Source organism: Suricata suricatta, chromosome 4, assembly GCF_006229205.1.
Source record: "Suricata suricatta isolate VVHF042 chromosome 4, meerkat_22Aug2017_6uvM2_HiC, whole genome shotgun sequence".
NCBI classification, from domain to species: domain Eukaryota; kingdom Metazoa; phylum Chordata; class Mammalia; order Carnivora; family Herpestidae; genus Suricata; species Suricata suricatta.
In genome coordinates this window covers 38,978,172-38,990,339 of record NC_043703.1, presented here as the reverse complement: position 1 = coordinate 38,990,339, position 12,168 = coordinate 38,978,172, and positions in this window count along the sequence as shown.

Sequence of the window (12,168 nt, the reverse complement as noted above, 5' to 3'; positions counted from 1 at the left end):
AGAACCCAGTGACTCATCTCTTACATGTGACACCCAGTGCTCATCCTGTAAGTGTTCTCTTTAATTCCCATCACCCATTTAACCCATCCCCCCAACTCATATCCAGCAATCCTCAGTTTGTTCACTGTATTTAAGACTCTCTTATGGTTTGCCTTTCTTTTTATTTTTATCTTATTTTTCTTTCTCTTCCTCTGTGTTCATCTGATGAGATTCTCAAATTCTACATATGAATGAAATCATATGATATCTTTCTTTCTCCTACTGGCTTATTTTGCTTAGCATAATACTCTCCCGTTCCATCCACATTGCCGCAAATGGCAAGATTTCATTCTTTTCAAACACTGAGTGGTATTCCATTGTGCATATACATATATATGTACATGGGCACAATGAAATACCACATCTTCTGAACCCATTCATCAATCAACATGAAAATTCTTAACAGAAGCACTGGCCTAGGATGATACAGAAAAAATCTTATTCAAAGCCTTTCCCACTTGTGCAACATGTGTTTTGAGAAGTCAGATATAACCATTTTTTAGTACTGTATTAAAAGATAGTGTTATAAGTAATCTTTCAGTAAAATCAATTTAAATGGGGGGAAAAATCATTAAAGGCATTCTATTACAAACTCACTCAACTCACATTTTTTACTCCTCCTTAAACATACACAGTCTGTCACACAAAATGTTTATTAATTAAGATGAAGATGTCTAAAAAAATGAGCTTTTAGCAAAATAATTAAGCAGATGAATCATCTCATTACATTTTACTTGTTTCTTTTTTTCTCTCAAAACCTTCCAAGTACATGCTTTCTTCCTTCCTCACTGGCTCATTGGCTATTTTCCAAAAAAAATCTAATAGATTAAGAAATGACAAAGATTTTATCATTTCACCTTTACTTGTATTTTAAGAGAAAGATATTTGGAGAGTAAAACTTTCAGGATTCATAATAAGTAAATGTTTAGTGCTTAGTAAATAAGTAAGTAAAGTGCTAAGTAAAATAAGTAAGTGTTTAGTATTTAGTAAATGGTATTCTGAGATTGAGTGGGCATGAGCTTAGAAAGTTCACTGAGGTGAATAGTTGCTCCAATGAGTAACTGGTCAAATGTTGCAAAAGTATGGCTAAAAACTGTAAAGTCTCCTAATAGAATGATATGTTCACTACACATAAGCAAATTAATGTATCTATTGCTTATCGAATGAGTACATTTTATTATTTGAAATACTAAGTTTATTCTTATTAGCTAGTAATCCTATCTAGGGATCACAGGACTTAGGGTCAATTTCACTCAATAAAACACAAAGTGTTTTTAATATTCTGTGTGTGTTTAAGTTCCCTTTTGTTGACATACACAATTAAAAGTTACTGTCTACTTCACAAAATAGGGATTAGATCTACATCCAGATTATCCAGGTTTTTTAAAATGGTTTTTAATTTAATTCAATTAAAGTAAGTCATGAGAGAACGCTGATAAAGTTCCTTGGCAGGTTTTAAGAAAGTTTGTTTGCTTTTCAAAATTGGGTCAATTTAATCAACATAATAATGTTTCAGTGAATGAATAATAAATGTGTCTAATAATGACAAATACCAGATTTTACCCAGGAGTATGAATGAGTGAATGTAGAGTGGGAATATCACAGGGCTGAGCTTCTCCAGCCTCAACCTTCACATTATTTCATATTTCTAAGAGTATTTTTCATTCTAGATTTGTCCATTTCTTCAACTTATGCAAAACTTAACTTTTTGAAATACTGCAAAGGAAACCACTACTGACAGGCATTTTTAATGAAAAATCCCTTGTTTGGGACCAGGTTCCTTGTTTGGGACCAGGTTCCATTTATCTCTGAAATGCTATTTCTTATTCCACCAGCTGATGGTGAATTATTTACCTGTTAATGCAGTATCTCAAAGATTTCCTTTGCAGATCCATGATGTCGCCTGCTGGAGTTAAAATAACCACACAGCCAGAACTACAGTAATCACATCAATTTTATGTGATTATTGTTTTTATTTTATTTTATTTTATTATGTTTTTTATTTATTTCCGAGAGACAGAGAGAGACAGAGCAAGCAGGGGTGGGTCAGAGAGAGAAGGAGGTACAGAATCTGAAGCAGGCTCCAGGCTCTGAGCTAGCCGTCAGCAGAAATCATGACCCGAGCCGAAGCCGGACGCTCAACCGACTGAGCTACCCGGGCACCCGTATTTTATTTTATTTTTTAAGTTAGTTTTGAGAGAAAGAGCACATGTGCACATGTGCGCATGCATGCAAGCAGAGGAGGGGCAGAGAGAAAGGAAGAGAGAGAATCCCAACAGTATGGAGCCTGGTGCTTGGCTTGATCTCAGGAACCATGACATCATAACCTGAGCTGAAATCAAGAGTCAGACATTTAACCAAGGGCCATAAGGGCCTCCTTGGTGCCTTTATGTTATTTTTAAATATAACTTAATGTAGTTTCTGAAGTTATATGGAAAACTGTTCATACAAATGATTTCACACATTAAAAAGAATCCTTTGTTAAATCTCTGATAAGGACTGACTTTTATTTTGCTAAACATGCCCTCCATAATTACAGGAAAGGTTTCCTATCCTTACTGAAATACTTCTCAGCTCCTGCCACAGTTGGCCTTGTGGCTGCTATCAACTTGACACTGTCTTCTTTTGGCTCTGCATGATCTTGTGTAGCATTAAGTTAAATGCTGTATCTCCTACTGACATCTTGTTACCATCACTCTTAAGATCACACATTTGTGTGTGTGTTTGTGTGTGTGTGTGTGCACGCGTGTGTGTGTGTTTGCGTGCGCGCATGCCATTTACTCTGGTAGAGTTCCAGGTTCTCTTATCATTGTGGCATATCATTGTTTTCGTTGGTCTTAACCTCCCACCACTTCCATCTTCAAACCAAAGTGATCCTATCTTTGACTATGTCAAAGTTATACTATGGTGGTCAATACTGGCTGCATGCTGCTCACTAATTCTTTCTATTCTAATGAAATGTATAAGTCATTCTGGCTTAGTACTAAATGCTAATACGTTGAAAACCTCTGAGTTATAGATACTAACATTTTGGATTATTCACTTTCCCGTTCCATCTGCATTATAAGTATTGGGATAAAAAGGATACTTTCCAGGAAAAATGTCACTAAAAGTCCTTGTAGCATCTGTTCATAGGGCACATGATAATATACTCAGAGTGACTCACAGAATATGCCTTAAAGTAGAATAGAAAACTTGGTTCAAATAGAAAGTTTAAAAAACAGTTCAAGATAAAAATACATGGCAAGACTATGCTATCATAAAGGTTAAGAAATGAAGTTTGCATCAGACACACTAGAATAGCATTTAATAAGGCATTTTGTGGGATAAAGTTACATGCAATCACAAGAGGTGGTATCCAAAAAAGAAAGTAAAATTTCAAGAGAATAAAACTGAGTTTTTTTAAGATGAAAGGATAATGATACATTTCAGAATCAGAAATAATTTACTACTTATGAAATATTACCCAATAAAGAATATGTATAGTCAAACCATTTACAAAATAATCAAAAAATCATAAAATACAAATTCTAATATTTTAGTTTTCTTTTTTAAGGGGACCTAATAAAGTTGGAAATGGACAAAATACACATTAAGTATAGTAGACATGTTATCAAACCTAAAATATACATAATTTAATTTGTTTGTATTCTGTGCTTGCTTGATTCCAGAAACACTGGTAAACATATGTGCAAGAGTTAATGTTCAGTGGTGTGAAAGATAAAAACGGATTAGAGTATGGTGCTGGATAATGCAGTTGAGAGTGATTTATTTATGATTCAGGAAGACCTTACCATAAGGAAGTGCAATTTGCAATTTCAATATGTAAGAAAGAGGGATGGCTATAAAGTCTGAAAAAAAATAACATGCTATAGAGGCTTAAAATTGTCCATCAAATTTAGAATTTGATGAAAAATCCATCACTTCCAAATTCCCTTTCAAGTCTAATGATTATCAGATGAGAGAGGGCTAACCCATCTTTGATAGAAAATAATCAAAGTCCAAAATCATTGGGAGTTATCAAGTGGGCACCTTGGTACTCTAAATAACTTTGGGTGTCTTGAATCAGACAAATTACTTTCTGAGGTATAGTAAGATTTGCATTGATATCACTGAATGTCAGTTAATGGTCTCTGAGGAACTATGTTGAAAATAACACAGCCCTAAAAGCTGTCAAGCTGGCTAATTTGTGGAAAATGACAGACGGTTTAAGACTGTTTTATCAAGCAGGTGCTTGTGAGAACTTAGAAAGACAAGAAGGAAAGAGGTCATTGTTAAGAGCTGGAATAAAAGCACAAGAACAACAAAAACAAATCTTAGCAAACACAGTCATTTCCTCTTTTCTTTCTTCCTATACATTTATCATAATTAATTGGGGTAATGATACAGATTAGGATTTTCTTTTTTAATGCTTATTTATTTTGAGAGCAAGAGAGAGAAAGTGCAAACAAAAGTGGGGGAGGGGGAGAGAAAGAGAAAAGGAGAGAGAGAATCCCAAGCAGCACAGAGCCTGATGTAGGGCTTGATCTCACAAATCATGAGATTATGACCCAAGCTGCCATCAATCAAAAGTCAGACACTTAACCAACTGAGCCCCCCAGGTGCACTGAAGGCTTTCCAATATTGGCATTATTGATATATTGACCCGATGACTTTTTGTTGTGGGGGGTGCCATCTTATGTATTGTAGGATGCTTAGCAGCATTCATGGCCTCAGCCAACTAGATACTGGGAGAATCTTCCCCCCTCTCTGGTGTCGTGACAATTTCTTTCTTCCCTAAAGTGCAACGTTTCATATGGTAGAGACCCATCATCATAGATGCAAGGTACCTGAAAATTTCTAGTGAATTTGACAAAGTCTTCCATGATGTTTGGGATAAAATGAACAGATAAAAATGGAAGGTTTTTAATAATTAAGTGTACTCCTATCTGGCTTAGTTATCTATTCAGAATTACTTAATGCAAATCTACTTAGAGTCAGACACAGTATCTGGTATTGGGATAAAAAGTAAAGTGAGTTATCTCAATATCAACCTTCAGAAACTTTTTCATGCCTCTATTTTCAGTCCAGTAATGTCCATCATCTTACTAGTTGATTTGACTATAGACAAAGACGTTGTGGGTCCCTAAGCAAATGTGGAAGCCTGTTTAAGTTGATTTCCAAACACAGGTCAACATTTGCTATGCTCAGGGGAGGGGAAGAAAGTGAAGCTGGAGAGTGGTTTGGGCTGAAGAATAACATGTCTGAAAGCCCTCATATAGAAATAAGAAGACCTAGTAGAAGATCTTGGAAAAACATTCCAGTTGGGGGAAAAGAGTAAGGGACAGTGTTGAAGAACATGAGTGTGTGTAGGTATAGAAATGGCAGTACTGTCATGGTGCTTGCAAAAGTTATTTGAAATATTTTACTTTACATAGACCAACAAGAAAACATTAAAGAATATTAAGAGAGGTCTGATAGAAAGATATTTGTTATTTGTAACATTGTATGTAGGGTCAGGAAAAGAATAGGCTGAGAACAAAAAAGAGCCACTGCAATAAGAAGGGACTAGCTTTGAGTCAAATGGTGGCAGTAAGATTGGAGAGCAGTAGAAGGATTTGAAAGAAATTGAGGAAGACGTAAAAGAAGATGCTGTTGTGCTGGATCTAGATTCAGCCTCACCCCTTTTGTAAATGAAGCAACCCCATGGATTCTAGGGGTATTGGAAGCTGGCCGCTCTCAACCCGTTGCCTACCTGGGAATTGCCTGCCAGAAGAGAACCATGTGACCCCGCAGGCACGACCCATTTCTAGAGCCAACCTGCTTTGGGCAAAGGATCAACGCTGAATTATACAATCCTGGGTGGTTTGTTACACACAAATAGCAACTAGAACATGTTCATTGTTTCAAGCATCCGAGAGATTTTACTTTTAGTTGAGGAGTATCTTGTAAACTACGTATGATTAATGTGATTGAAGTAATGATCCCAGGTGAAATGTCTGCATCTCTCATGGACACTCCACTAAATGAGTTGTTCATATAGTCAGATGGACATCTCTCTGAGAAGTGGTTGCCGTGCTAGTGCACGGTGATGAGATGTCAACTTTCTCGGCTAGGCTTAGGGTGTTTCCTGATTAACTTTCACTGCTTGGAAGGTTCAAAAGTGCCATTTATTTTGGCTATTTGGTAGCCAAAATATGCACACAATGTCACAGTTCTCACTTGGAAACATTTCACTGAAAAACGAAATGACAGCTGATGCTAGAATTACACTTACAACCTTAAAAAAGGAAAAGGAAATAGTAGGAAGGAAAAGGTACCAGAACGCCCATACTATGAGGAACTCAAATAATGCACAGAATACAGCTGTCTCCTACTTTTTTGTCAACATCACAGAAAACTCAACATTTTCTTCTAAATACTAGAAGGCCTTACAAGTCTGTAGAAGGCCAACAGTATGCCTTCTGGTTGGGTTAAAGTACAAATAAATCTTCACCAATGAATACTGAATCAAAATTACTCGCTTCTTTCCACCTTATGTTTCTCCAGAACATTGACTCTATGGTTACCAGAATGACCCAGGAACTTGCAAGAATGTGAGGATCTTTTTGGCTGCAACAAGTGAATTTCCCTGTGCCTCTTCTCTATGCTTCCTCAGTGCCTTCGTTTTGAAATGAGATGAGAAACGTGTGCTTTCTGAAATGAGCAATAGTTCAAGTAGTCTTTACTTTTAAGTTTTCCAGTTGCCTCTCTTCCTGGCGACAGTTATTTAAGAGTGTTCTTGATTATTATTAAATCTGGCAGGTTCATCCTGAGAGCCTGCAGTGCACCAGTTCCTTTGGAAAGCTGGAAGCAGGAGAGAGTGACTGCTGTAGAGAGAATAATATCCGTCTGAAACTGCACTGAGCTTTGACCTTGGCAGTTTTTCTTTAGCTGCTTCTAGCATTTATTCCGAGTGGGCAGTGACTCATCGGCTCTGTCAGTACCGTGGTCATGTTATATTAATTCTAAAGCCTTGGTGCAGCAGAGTTTCTATCTTTAATCCTTATTTGTGTACCATAAGAGTTCAGGCCTGAATACAATTAACCTTCAGAGTAAACTTATTTTGTGCTTTTAAAGATTGTTTGAAAACAATAAGGGTCTCGTTATGAGATAGCGGTTGTAATTGCAGAGGAAGGTTGATACGATCATTTGCTGGACTAGCTTATGTGTGGAAACTGTATGCTGGCATTTGAAAAGTAAATTGCTAACTTTCCTTTCCATAATTAGAAAATAAAATGTCCCTTTTAATTCTTCTCTCTAGGTGCATTACAGTAGAAATTTTATCTACACAACCACATACAGTATTAATTTTATGCCCTATCGACATGCAAAACGTAATGACATTTAAAATATATTTGTTACATAACACATGTGTGTACCTAAGTCCAATTATTACTTGGAATTATTTAAACTAGTGAAGATTTACAGGTTAAGAAGGTAATAACATGTAAAAATATCTAACTATGTGTTCCATATTCTAGTCATGGCATGTGTGTACCCATGCACACATACATATGTGTATGTGTATGTGTGTGTGTGTTCACAGGCATAAAGACGTATGTATGTATGTATGTATTTTAATTTAGAAAATAGAGTTCTGAAAAAATATGTTATATGTTTCCATTAATGTGATCTAGATGTGAAAACAATGCCGGAGCGCCTGGGCGGCTCAGTCAGTTAAGCGGCCAACTTCAGCTCAGGTCATGATCTCACAGTTCGCGTCTTTGAGCCGCACGTCAGGCTCTGTGCTGACAACGCAGAGCCTGGAGTCTGCTTCTGATTCCCTGTCTCCCTCTCTCTCTGCCCCTCCCCCGCTCACACTCTATGTCTCTCTCTCTCAAAAATAAATAAATGTTAAAAAATTTTAAAAAATGATCTGTAGATTTGAAAACAATACCCATTTTCATTGAGGTAAAAACCTAAAAATAAGCCTTTGGTATTTAAAAACATAGTGATGGGGCACCTAGGTGGCTCAGGCAGTTAAGCCTCTGACCTTGGTTCAGGTCATGATCTTGAGGCTGATGAGTTGGAGCCCCATGTCAGGCTCTGTGTGTGGAGTCTGCTTCACATTCTGTGTCTCTCTCTCTGCTCCTCTCCCACTTGTACTCCATGTCTCTTTCTCTCAAAAATATTAAAACATTAAAAAAAATGTAAAGCTACTGTGACTAAAAAATACCACATTTTGCTCATACAAAATCTATATTTTCTGTAATACACACAAACGCAAATTAACATAAAAGGAAAACTAGACATTGTATGAAGTCATTGTAGAAAAGTAGCCTTTATTCCCTGCAGCAGAAATTTAAATCTTCTTAAGTTATATCAGAATTACATCTTCCAAAAAAATACCTCTCCAATTTTATCTTTGAAGTACAGTTCTTAATATGTTATCTTAATTAGATTTAATCATTTTCTATAGTGAGTTTACCACCTTATATAAAGTACATTTGATCATTTATTTCTTTTGAATAGTGAGTAAAATTATACACTTCCCTCCCACCTTATCACATCACATGGTTACATTTTGCAGTACTTCTCTTTTATTATTGTTCTTCAATTGAATTAATGAACTGTGAAATCAGTTATTATTCTATGTACATAAATTATAATTTCTAAATCGATGCTTACTTTAACCCGTACAAATCTGGGAAGCATTTTTTTAGAAGTTTTTCGAAAAGCCTTAAATAAACAACATTAAAAAAGCTGTTCGTGCCTTAGGAAGTGTAAATCATTAGCTGCACATGCGGTTCTGAGGCGCTGCACTGTCTACAGCCACCTACGAGTAAGTGGTACAAAAGTACTCTGTCGGGATGGATCTGTCCTCTGGGTCTCCACCGCACAGAATTAGTTTCATGTAAAATGACTGGTTTCCACGTGTATTATATATGATTTTAATATACCAGATAGATAGAATACAAGAAATGATAAGTGGACAAATTTCAAAAGATTTATATTTCTCTAGTGAGCCCCAAAATAGCCTTTCCTGTATCCCTCTTAGTTACCACAGGATGTGTATTACTCTGACTCTCCCCACAAGTGAGGTGATGAACTGCTTGGCGAGGGATTTTTTTCTCTTTCATTTATTTCTTCTATGGATGAAAAAGAGAAACCTGTAAAGACGATGTATGACTGAGTTTGTAAAATGGAAGCGAATGCACAAATAACACCTCTCCCATATAAAATGCTTGAACTGTAAGAATCCCTGAATGATAATTTTGAAAAATCTGATAAGTGTCTTTCAGTTCGGTTCAGGTCATCTAGTTTGTTATTGATAAGAAGAATGCGACAAGGAAATGGATTCAATGGGTTTGCTTTGCTTGTTAAAGTTGTCCAGGATCACATAAATTATTTTAGGTAGCTTTTCTTTTTATCATGCATTAAGAGGGATTTCCATGCATTTTCTTTTTTTCTTAGTATTGGACATGTCCATTTTTCTTGTACAGGAGTAGGTTTTTTAATGTTTATTTATTTTTTTTTTAGGAGGGAGAGAGAGATATAGAATCCCAAGCAGGCTCCAAACTGTTGGCACAGAGTGCAACATGGGGCTCGAACTCATAACCCATGAGATCATGATCTGAGGTGTAATCTAGAGGTGGTCATCTAACTAACTGAACCACCAGGCACCCCCTGAAGTAGGTGTTGTTTTTTAACAATGTCTTCTTTCCATTAAGAGCTATACTTAATTAAACATAAGATCTTCAAAGCCAGAGACAGCTCATTGGAGACTATATATTTGATGGATCAGAGAACTTATATACATGTTCAGATGCTGTCTCTTTAAAAATCCTCTCTGATGACTTGTTCTGATAGATCCTCAGTCATTTTCTAATATATCTTTCTGTTTCATTCTCTAAGATTTGCTGTCCTCTGATTATGTACTTTGTTTACTTTTTCTTGGTATATGTGACCCCAGTGTTTCCCCTGATCATCATTCCCACATTCTCAATTTCAGGATTCTGGCTAAACTGGGTTATTTCTGTCCTTAGTACCTAGAATTTTGCCATGTACATTTAGAAATCAAATATATCCTTTAAAAGTACTTAAAATATCAAGAAAAAATAATATATATGATACATAAATTAAGCATCAACCATGAGTTTAGCAATAAACTACAATCACATGGTATGGTGTGGTGTGGCATGGTATGTGCCTCTGTGTGTGTGTGTGTGTGTGTGTGTGTGTGTGTGTGTGTGTGTGAGAGAGAGAGAGAGAGAGAGAGAGAGAGAGAGAGAACTGGGTCTTAAAATGATGTTTTACTGAGGCATTTTCCAAAATGTAGTGCTGACACCATGGTATGCAAAAACCAGCTAGATTAAGGAGTGTGGAAACTGAGAGAAAGAGGGAAACAGACAAAGACAGGTATCAAAAACTGTAAACAGTGTAGGAAGCATACATTCAGGATATAAAACTCAGTTATATCTTTGACTCCCCTGTGCTCCTATCTATTCAACATTCTGTGAACACGTTCCATACATTTACAATTCTAAGTACAGCATTTTATTTCTCCACCCCCAAAGGATTGCAGCCCCAATTTTTCTACCAGAAAGATCATTTAGAGTATTTAAGGCTTAGTTCATTTGCCATGGCTTCTCTAAGTGCTTTCTAATCCCCCCAGAATATCACCCCAGTGTGCAAAGGTTTCATTAGACCTTGGAAGATATTGTGTGATTCATGTCTGTTTTCCCTGCTGGATTTTAAAGTCCTTCATTATGGGTGCATACTTTGCAACCCGGGGTGGAAGAGGATACCTTGTGTGTAATTTTCTATACATAATGAAATGCAGTGTATCGAGGTGTGAAAGGTGTGAGCTTGGAAACCAGAGGAGAAGGTTCTATCTGCCAGAGGGCTTTTCCTCATCCCTCCGGGTCAGCATATCATGCAACCTCTGCACCTCTGATAAGATAGCTAAATTCCCTAAGACTCTTTACTGCATATGAACTCAGAAATTTAATGGTCACTTCATAGAGTCTTTATAATAATTACATGCCCTACCATATGTAAAGAATTAAGACATTCCATATGTTACAATTGTACCATTAATATTTTAATAATCATTCTATTTAATGTTAAAATTTTAATAATCATTCTTTTAATGGAAATCAATTTAGGTAGAATATTGAACAAGTTAAAATTATGAACAAGTCATAAGCAGTTGTGAGCTGTTTTTTTCTAATCCTGGATCAGTCTGCTTATTCTCTAATGCTATATAACAAATTGCCACAAATTTAGTGACTTAAACTACACACTTTCATTGTCTGAAAGATCTGTGGATCAGGAGCCCTGGGAAGCCTTAGCAGAAGGCCTTTACTCTGGTTCCCATGAGCCTGCATCAAGTGTTACCCAGGATCAGGGGTTCTCTTCCAAGAGAGGATCAGGATTCTCTTCCAAGCTCTCTGTTTGTTGGAAAAATTTCCTTCCTTGTAGCAGTAGAACTCATGGAGGCTGTATTCAAGACCAGCAGGAGAGTCTCAAATGTTTAAACATTTTAAAAAGCTGTGCGCTGGGAATCAAGAACAAAAATGAACTACTAGAACCTCATCAAGATAAAAAGCTTCTGCAAGGCAAAGGAAACAATCAAAAAAACTAACAGGCAACTGACAGAATGGGAAAAGATAGTGGCAATGGCATATCAGATGTACGACCAATTAACTTTTGACAAAGCAGGAAAGAGTATCCGATGGAAAAAAGACTGCCTCTTTAGTAGATGGTGCTGGGAGAACTGGACAGCAACATGCAGAAGAATGAATCTAGACCACTTTCTTACACCATACACAAAAATTAACTCAAAATGGATGGATGACCTCAATGTGAGACAGGAAACCATCAAAACCCTCGAGGAGAAAGTAGGGAAAAACCTCCTAGACCTCCATCGCAGCAATTTCCTACTCGACACATCCCGAAAGGCAAGGGAAATGAAAGCAAAACTGAACTCTTGGGACTTCATCAAGATAAAAAGCTTCTGCAAGGCAAAGGAAACAATCAAGAAAACTAATAGGCAACCGACAGAATGGGAAAAGATAGTTGCAAATGACACATCAGACAAAGGGCTAATATCTAAAATCTACAAGGAATTCACCAAACTTCACACCCATAAAACAAATAACCCAG